At 44.3% G+C, this 8404-nt stretch overlaps 2 pseudogenes across 2 annotated transcripts; both read left to right on the forward strand.

The window, feature by feature from the left end:
* Window positions 1-2478: 2478 nt before the first annotated feature.
* LOC307098853 (small nuclear ribonucleoprotein-associated protein B-like) lies at window positions 2479-3635 on the forward strand (annotated as a pseudogene). Its single transcript has 2 exons — window positions 2479-2805; window positions 2923-3635. The product of its transcript is annotated as a small nuclear ribonucleoprotein-associated protein B-like (transcript).
* A 1066-nt stretch (window positions 3636-4701) lies between these two features.
* On the forward strand, window positions 4702-6136 carry LOC307097651 (elongation factor 1-alpha 1-like; annotated as a pseudogene). The gene is made up of 2 exons: window positions 4702-4727; window positions 5027-6136. The product of its transcript is annotated as an elongation factor 1-alpha 1-like (transcript).
* Window positions 6137-8404: the final 2268 nt, after the last annotated feature.

Below are 8404 nucleotides of genomic sequence, written 5' to 3' on the forward strand. Positions count from 1 at the left end.
GGTGAGCAAAGGGTGCGTTTGAGATGTTTGGGTGGGTTAAGTGGGCATTTTGACAACATGGCTTCTCCTTTGGCATGTTTAATTGTGATGTTTAACGGACATTCTTGCAGTCTAAGATGACACTTTTAAAATAAAATTCTCTCCTAATGATGACTTGAGCCCTGCCACTCGATGGGAGAATCAGCAGAACCTGTAGGATCTTATTCGGAATTGACATTTCTCTATTGTAATTTTGTTCCTGTTTATTTTTAAATTTTCTTTTTATTTCACTGGAAAGAAAAGATGATGCTCAGTTTTAAACGTTAAAAGTGTACAAGTTGTTTTGTTACAATAAAATTAAATGTGTACAAAAAAATGCTCAACAGTAGGAATAAAGGTATAGTAACTATGAAAAAAAGAACAGTCTGAGATAAAGAATGACATAACATAAATAAAGAACACATTGGAAGGAATACACGGCAGATTAGGGAAAGCTGAGGGTCCAATCAGTGAATTAGAAGACAGAGTTGAAAATATCACTCAATTAGAGAACCAAAACACACACACACACACACACACACACACACACACACACACACACACACACAATTAAAAAGCAGGAGGACAGCTTAAGGGAGCTGTGGGTCAATGTGAAATGTAACAATATTAGAATAATAGGTGTGCCAGAAGAGGCAGAAAGGAAGAAAGGAATAGAGAAGGTGTTTGAAGAAATAATGGTAGAAAACTTTCCTAACCTGGTAAAGGAAAAAGTCACACAAGTTCAGGAGGCACAGAGGACCCCAAACAAGAAGAACCCAAGGAGATCCAAGCCCAGACACATCGTAATTAAAATGCCAAAAATTAAAGACAAAGAGAGAATCTCAAAGGCAGCAAGAGAAAAGAAAACTGTTACCTACAAAGGAGTTCCCATAAATCTGACACCTGATTTCTCATCAGAAACTCTACAGGCCAGAAGGGAATGGCATGAAGTACTCAAGGTAATGGAAAGCAAGGATCTGAGACCAAGATTACTATACCCAGCAAGGCTATTATTCAAAATAGATGGTAAAATAAAGAGCTTCCCAGACAAAAAAAGGCTAAAGGAGTTCATCATCACCAAGCCAGCACTACAAGAAATGTTAAAGGGATTGCTGTAAGGGATTGCTGAGAAGAAGAAACAGAGAGAGAAACCTAGCCATACAGAATTAAAATAGCTATAGATAAGTACCTCTCAATAATAACCCTAAATGTAAATGGATTAAATGCTCCAATCAAAAGGTGTAGGGTAGCTGAATGAATACAAAAACATGACCCAACTATATGCTTGTCTACAAGAGACCCACCTCAAAACAAAACACACACACAAGATGAAAGTGAAGGGATTGGAAAAAAAAATTTCCATGCAAATGGAAAAGAAAAAAAGGTGGAGTAGCAATACTCATATCTGACAAAATAGACTTTAAAAGCATTATGCTAAATGAAATAAGCCAGTTGGAGAAAGATAAATATCATATGATCTCATTCATTTGTGGAATATAATCAACAACATAAACTGAGGAACAAAAATAGAGCCAGAGGGAAAAAATATTCTAGAATATAATAGAAGTAATTCTGTTATTTGCAGAATTTTAATATTTCCTACAACTTTTGTGATATCATACTATGTTAGTACAATTTTGGGAATATTGTTATACTTAAAATTCTTTTATTCTTTAAATGTTAATGTTTATTGCGTGTAACATTACTATATTTAAGATAGTTTTTCTTGAAATATTAAGGTTTATTGTATGTAACATTATTATATTTAAAATCGTTTTTCTTAAAATAAAAAACTGGGGGGGGGAGAGTGAATTCAAGCCAAAAAAATAAGATGAGGAAGAAATTAATGAGGACCAAGGTACTTATAACAAGTTTAAACTTTAATTTGCTTAGCGATTTTAAGTGTCCAAGCTCACATAAATCACATCCTAGACCATTAAGTACATTTAGGAATGGGCCTATGGAGATGTTCTTGGAACTCTTTGAAGAATTATGAAAAATATAGAAGCAGTGAAAAATGGGCAAGTGCTTAGTTTTCCAAATGACAACATATAACTTTTATAGAGTACTCATCATATGCTCAGCACTATTCAAAGTACTTCACATATATTCTCATTTAATCCTCACCACACCTCTGGGAAGTAAGTGTTATTTTTGTCCTTGTTTTATAGTTGAGGAAACTAGAGGTATGTGCAGGAGACAAGGTTCTATGGTCTGAATGTTTGTGTCCCCCCAAATTATTTTTTAAAACAATATGTTTTATTGATTCTTTTAGAGAAGAGGAAGGGAGAGGGATATTGAAATAGAAACATCCATCAACTGCCTCCTGCATGCCCCTTACTGGGGATCAAGCTTGAAACCCCAGGCATGTGTCCCAGCCAGGAATCAAACTGGTGACCTTTTGGTTCGTGGGTCGATGCTCAACAAATGAGCCACACCGGCTGGACTCTTTAAAAAACAACAACCATCTCAATAAAAATACCAGGTTTAGGGCCTGGCCAGGTAGCTCAGTTGGTTGGAGCAGCATCCTGATATGCCACGGTTGTGGATTGGATCCCTAGTCAGGGCACATACAGGAATCAACCAATGCCGGTAGTAGCGGCGAGAAGTGGGCTACAGGAGGGCCAGGCCTTGGCGCAGGCGAACCCGGAGGGAATCGGAGCCATCAGAACTGCCACCATGACTGTGGGCAAGAGCAGCAAGATGCTGCAGCACATTGACTACAGGATGAGGTGCATCCTGCAAGACGGTTGTATCTTCATTGGTACCTTCAAGGCTTTTGACAAGCATTGAATTTTTTTTCTTTATTGATTAAGGTATTATATATGTGTTCTTACCGCCCCCCCATTGCCCCCCTCCAAACATGCCCTCACCCTCACCCCCTGTTGTCTGCATCCATTCAAGCATATGAATTTGTTCCTATGTGATTGTGATGAATTCAGGAAGATCAAGCCAAAGAACTCAAAACAAGCTGAAAGAGAAGAGAAGTCAGTCCTCGGGCTGGTGCTACTTCGAGGGGAGAGCCTGGTCTCAATGACAGTAGAGGGACCTCCTCCCAAAGATACCGGCATTGCCCGAGTGCCACTTGCTGGAGCTGCTGGGCGCCCGGGATCGGCAGGGCTGCTGGCAGAGGCACCCCAGTGGTGTTCCCATGCCCCAGGCCCCTGCAGGACTTGCTGGGCCAGTTCGTGGGGTTGGTGGACCATCCCAACAGGTGATGACCCCACAAGCAAGAGGCACTGTTGCAGCTGCTGCCACAGCTAGTATTGCAGGGGCCCCATCCCAGTACCCACCGGGCTGTGGAGGTCCTCCCCCACCTATGGGCTGAGGGGCACCCCCTCCAGGCGTGATGGGCCCACCTCCTGGTATGAGGCCTCCCATGGGTCCCCCAGTGGGGATCCCCCCTGGACGAGAAACTCCAATGGGCATGCCCCCTCCAGGAATGCGGGTCCCCTCCACCAGGATTGCACCCACCAAAGCCCTAGACTCATCTTGGCCCTCCTCAGCTCCCTGCCTGTTTCCTGAAAGCCTGTACACAATCCTTTTATTTCTGTGTGGCCTGTGAAACAAAATTTCTTTCTTTTTTTAAATATTTTTATTGATTTCAAAGAGGAAGGGAGAGGGAGAGAGAGATAGAAACATCAATGATGCGAGAGAATCATTGACTGACTGCCTCCTGCACGCTCCTTACTGGGGATCGAGCCCATAACCCAGGCATGTGCCCTTGACCGGAATTGAACCCGAGACCCTTCAGTCCGCAGGCCGACACTCTATCCACTGAACCAAGCCAGCTAGGGCAAAACAAAATTTCTTAATAAACTCTTAATAGGATATATTAAAAAAAAAGAATAAACAATAAATGCATAAATAAGTGGAACAACAAATTGATGTGTCCCTGTACTCAAAATCAGTTAAAAAACAAACAGGTTTAACATGCCTGAAAGCTGCGAAAACCAATGATGCCAGATACTGAATTTATATGGCACTGTCCTTTGAACACTGTCCCTCCCAATTCTTTTTCTTAATTTTTATTGTTGAGATTATTACAGATGTCCCTCTTTTTTACCCCCATTGCTCCCCTCCACCCAGTTCCCGCTCCGCTCCAGGCCTTTGCCACCCTATTGTCTGTGTCCATAGGTACTGCATATATGCATGTAAAAATTTTGTTTAATCTCTTCCCACCTCCCCCCACTTCCAGCTGAGAATCATCAGTCTGTTCCATTTCCATGCCTCTGATTCTATGTTATTCACCAGTTTATTCTGTTCATTAGATTTCTTATTCTTTTATTTTGATTTTTAGATTCAATTGTTGATAGGTATGTATTTGTTGCCATTTTGTTCACATATCTTAAAAAAATATTTTTATTGATTTCAGAGAGAGGAAGGAAGAGGGAGAAAGAGACTGAAGCATCAATGATGAATGAGAATCATTGATCGGCTGCCTCCTGCACATCCCCCATTGGGGATTGAGCCTGCAACCTGGGCATGTGCCCTTGACTGGAATCAAACCCAGGACCCTTCAGTCCGCAGGCCAACGCTCTATCCATTGAGCCAAACTGGATAGGGCTTGTTCATATTTTTTATCTTTTTCTTTTTCTTCTTCCTCTTCTTAAAAAATACCCTTCAGCCCATCCCTTTGAGCACTTCTGTCTGGGAGAAAGCTGCCCCTGAGTTCCTGCCCCAATGCCAGACAATCTAGTTCCTCCTATGTGTCTATGTTCCCAGAGCCTCGCCCTGGTGCTAGGGCTCAGAGGAAGCAGGACCTTGTAAGTTCAGTTGGTGGTGCTGGCTTTTTAAGCGGAACAGCTGGGTCTCCAGCATCGTCTGTGTCGCTGAGCCCCAATCCACACTAGTTTTTACAGCCCATAGTTCTTTTCTTTAAAAATATATTTTTATTGATTTCAGAGAGGAAGGGAGAGGGAGAGAGAGATAGAAACATCAATGATGAGTGAGAATCATTGATCAGCTGTCTCCTGCATGCCCCCTACTGGGGATCGAGCCTGAAAAGATACGAGGAAATTGTTAGAAGAAGTCAGCACCTACATTAAGAAAATTGGCTACGAGCCTGACACAGTAGCATTTGTGCCCATTTCTGGTTGGAATGGTGACAACATGCTGGAGCCACGTGCTAACTGCCTTGGTTCAGGGGATGGAAGGTCACCCGTAAAGATGGCAATGCCAGTGGAACCACACTGCTTGGAGCTCTGGATGGCATCCTGCCGCCAACTCGTCCAACTGACAAGCGCCTGCGTCTGCCCCTCCAGGATGTCTACCGAATTGGTGGTATTGGTACTGTCCCTGTGGGCCGAGTGGAGACTGGGGTTCTCAAGCCCGGCTGGTGCTCACCTTTGCTCCAGTCAACGTTACACCTGAAGTGAAGTCTGTTGAAATGCACCATGAAGCTGGGAGTGAAGCTCTTCCTGGGGACAGTGTGGGCTTCCATGTCAAGCACGTGTCTGTCAAAGATGTTCGCCGTGGCAATGTGGCTGGTGACAGCAAAAATGACCCACCAGTGGAAGCAGCTGGCTTCACAGCTCAGGTGATCATCCTGAACCACCCAGGCCCCATCAGTGCTGGGTGTGCACCTGTGCGGGATGGTCACCCCGCTCACATTGCTTGCAGATTTGCTGAGCTGAAGGAGATCGATCGTCGTTCGGGGGAAAAGCTGGAAGATGGCCCCAAGAGTTTGAAATCTGGTGATGCTGCCCTCGTTGGTATGATTCCTGGCAAGCCCATGTGTGCTGAGAGCTTCTATGACTACCCTCCTCTGGGCCGTTTCGCTGTTCGTGACATGAGGCAGACAGCTGCTGTGGGTGTCATCAAAGCCGTGGACAAGGAGGCAGCTGCAGCTGGCAAAGTCACCAGGTCTGGCCAGAAAGCTCAGAAGGCTGAATGAATATTATTCCCAACACCTGCCACCCCTGTCTTAGTGGTGGAAGAACGTCTCAGAACTGTTTGTCTCAATGGCCATTTAAGTTTAATAGTAAAAGATTTGTTAACGATTACAATACATCGTAAAACCTTCAGAAGGAACGGAGAATGTTCTGTGGCCGATTTGGTTCTTTTGTGTGTGTGGCAGTTTTTAAGTTCTTAGTTTTTAAAATCAGTACTTTTTAATGGAAACAACATGACCAAAAATCTGTCACAGCATTTTGAGACCCATTAAAATAACAAACTTTAATGAGAAACCTGTGTGTTCCTTTGGTCACCACTGTAACTTTCCGTTACACTGTTTAGGTAAAAGACTCCAGAGCTGCCCATGACCTGTTTCCGGTGTTATATCTGCTGATACTTTACAATTGGATAGTTCTGTCAACGTTTTTTTTCTGGGTGGGAACTTTTTTTTTTTCCACTTAAAGGGAGGAATCACCTGTCTCTTCATGGTAAAAGCTATGGCAGTGGTCGGCAAACTCATTAGTCAACAGAGCCAAATACCAACAGTACAACGATTGACATTTCTTTTGAGAGCCAAATTTTTTAAACTTAAACTTCTTCTAACGCCACTTCTTCAAAATAGACTCGCCCAGGCCGTGGTATTTTTGTGGAAGAGCCACACTCAAGGGGCCAAAGATCCGCGTGTGGCTCGCGAGCCGCAGTTTGCCGACCACGGAGCTATGGGAAAGGGGGTCTGTTGGTGTAACACTAAATAGGTTAGGACAGGTAAGCAAAGAGTAACTTTGTGTTGTAAGCTAGTGTCTAAAGGCCAAATTCTGTAAAGGCCACGTGTTAACATATAAAATTTTGTAGTTACATCAATATTGAGTAAATTTGTTGGTATGTCGAATTTTAGTTTCCCAGTTTTACTGGAATGTGAATTCACATTTACAAATGCTGAAGTAGTTTAAGAACCTAAAGTGAGGTTTGAATAGTATTGAGCATTGTCTTGCTGCAGTTACTGTATCCAAATTCTAGGAAAAATAAATTGATGCTGGAAAAAAAAAAAAAAAAGTAAAAGGCCTGGGGTGGGAAGAAAAAGGGTCAGGAAGGCCTTTTAAGGAGCAGTTTCAGTAAGTTTCTGAATATCCTGGGTTGGGATACAGATGTTGAGGTTGGGTTAAAAAGAGCTGACTGGAAAAGAAATGCAGACAGCGTTTGCATATCTTTGGCTTGAGAGAAAAGGGGGAAATTGGGGAAATCATTCAAGACTGCAGCAGTGTCCAGGAGAGAGCTTTTCAAGATGGGGAAACCTCTATGTTTGAAGGGAATGGGGCAGTGGAAGACTCTACCATATGGTTGCCTTGTGCTTTGGAAGAAAATGAGATGTGAGGTTGGGGACACCGCTTGGAGGTTTGAGAGCTACCTCAGTCATGTCCATTGTTAGAGCCCCTGGTATATTACAAAATTAATACTAAGATGGTTTTGAAAATATTTGGTATATTTTAAATGTTTACATGTAACAAATGAAACTTTTAGCACAGAGCAATAATATAGTGCTATTCACAGAACACCTACAGGCATTTTTTAAACTACAACATTTAAGAACCTTTTAGGTGTGAAGATGGGATTAAAGGATTCTCCTGGCCCCAGGGTGAGGGTGAATTTAGGAGGATGTGTGCAGGTTAGAGCCACCCGCCACCCTTCCCCAAGAGGCCTGGCCATGATCTCCAAAGGCCTCAGGGAAGTGTCACAACAATGCCCCTCCCTTAGAAAGGGAGTTACAGAAGCCTGCTTGCCTTGGCTGGAGGGGGTTCTGTCACAGCGTTCTGAGGTTCAGGAGTACAGATCCACCTGGACCCCCACCCAGGAGCCTATGCGACAGGCACCCTGAGTGGTCAGTGTCTGAGGTATCCATAGGGGGGCAGTGTGACAACTCAGAGAGCTCTGAAGAGCTCCAAAGTGTCTCCCTCACTTCCTCCCGCAGACCCTCTGTCCCATACCCGGCCAACTCCCTCTTCCTTCTGGGAGTTAGTTATTCGAGCGCCCCCTGCTCCCCCCGCCCCAGTGACTGGAGACAAACTCTGACTTTTCCTTCTCTGCAGCTGTAAGACTAAGGCTTGTCATCCTGTCGCACCATAGCCCCACCCCTTTAAGTACAGGTATCTGGGGGGATACATGGAAAGTGGAAAAGGGGAAGGGATAGGCTGGTGGCATCTGTGGGGCGGTTGGCTTTGCCTCTGCGTCTCTTTCTTCAGGCTTGGCTTGCAGTACCATTACCCATCACAAGGGGGAGCTACCACCTTGCAAAACTTGCCCAGCGGTTCTCAGCTGCAGAGAGGTGGCGCCCCCTGCCAGAGAGGGGTGGGTTTCTGGGCGCCTTCTCCAGCTTTCCTCCACCCAGAACTTACTAGTACGTGCAGGCCAACCGCGTGGAGGAGAGGCTGGGGACCACTGGAATGGAGCTTCCAGGGGTGTAGCAGAGACCCTGCTGCTGGGCTCTGCGGGTCCA

The sequence above is a fragment of the Cnephaeus nilssonii genome (assembly GCF_951640355.1).
Source record: "Cnephaeus nilssonii genome assembly, chromosome: 4".
NCBI classification, from domain to species: Eukaryota; Metazoa; Chordata; class Mammalia; order Chiroptera; family Vespertilionidae; genus Cnephaeus; species Cnephaeus nilssonii.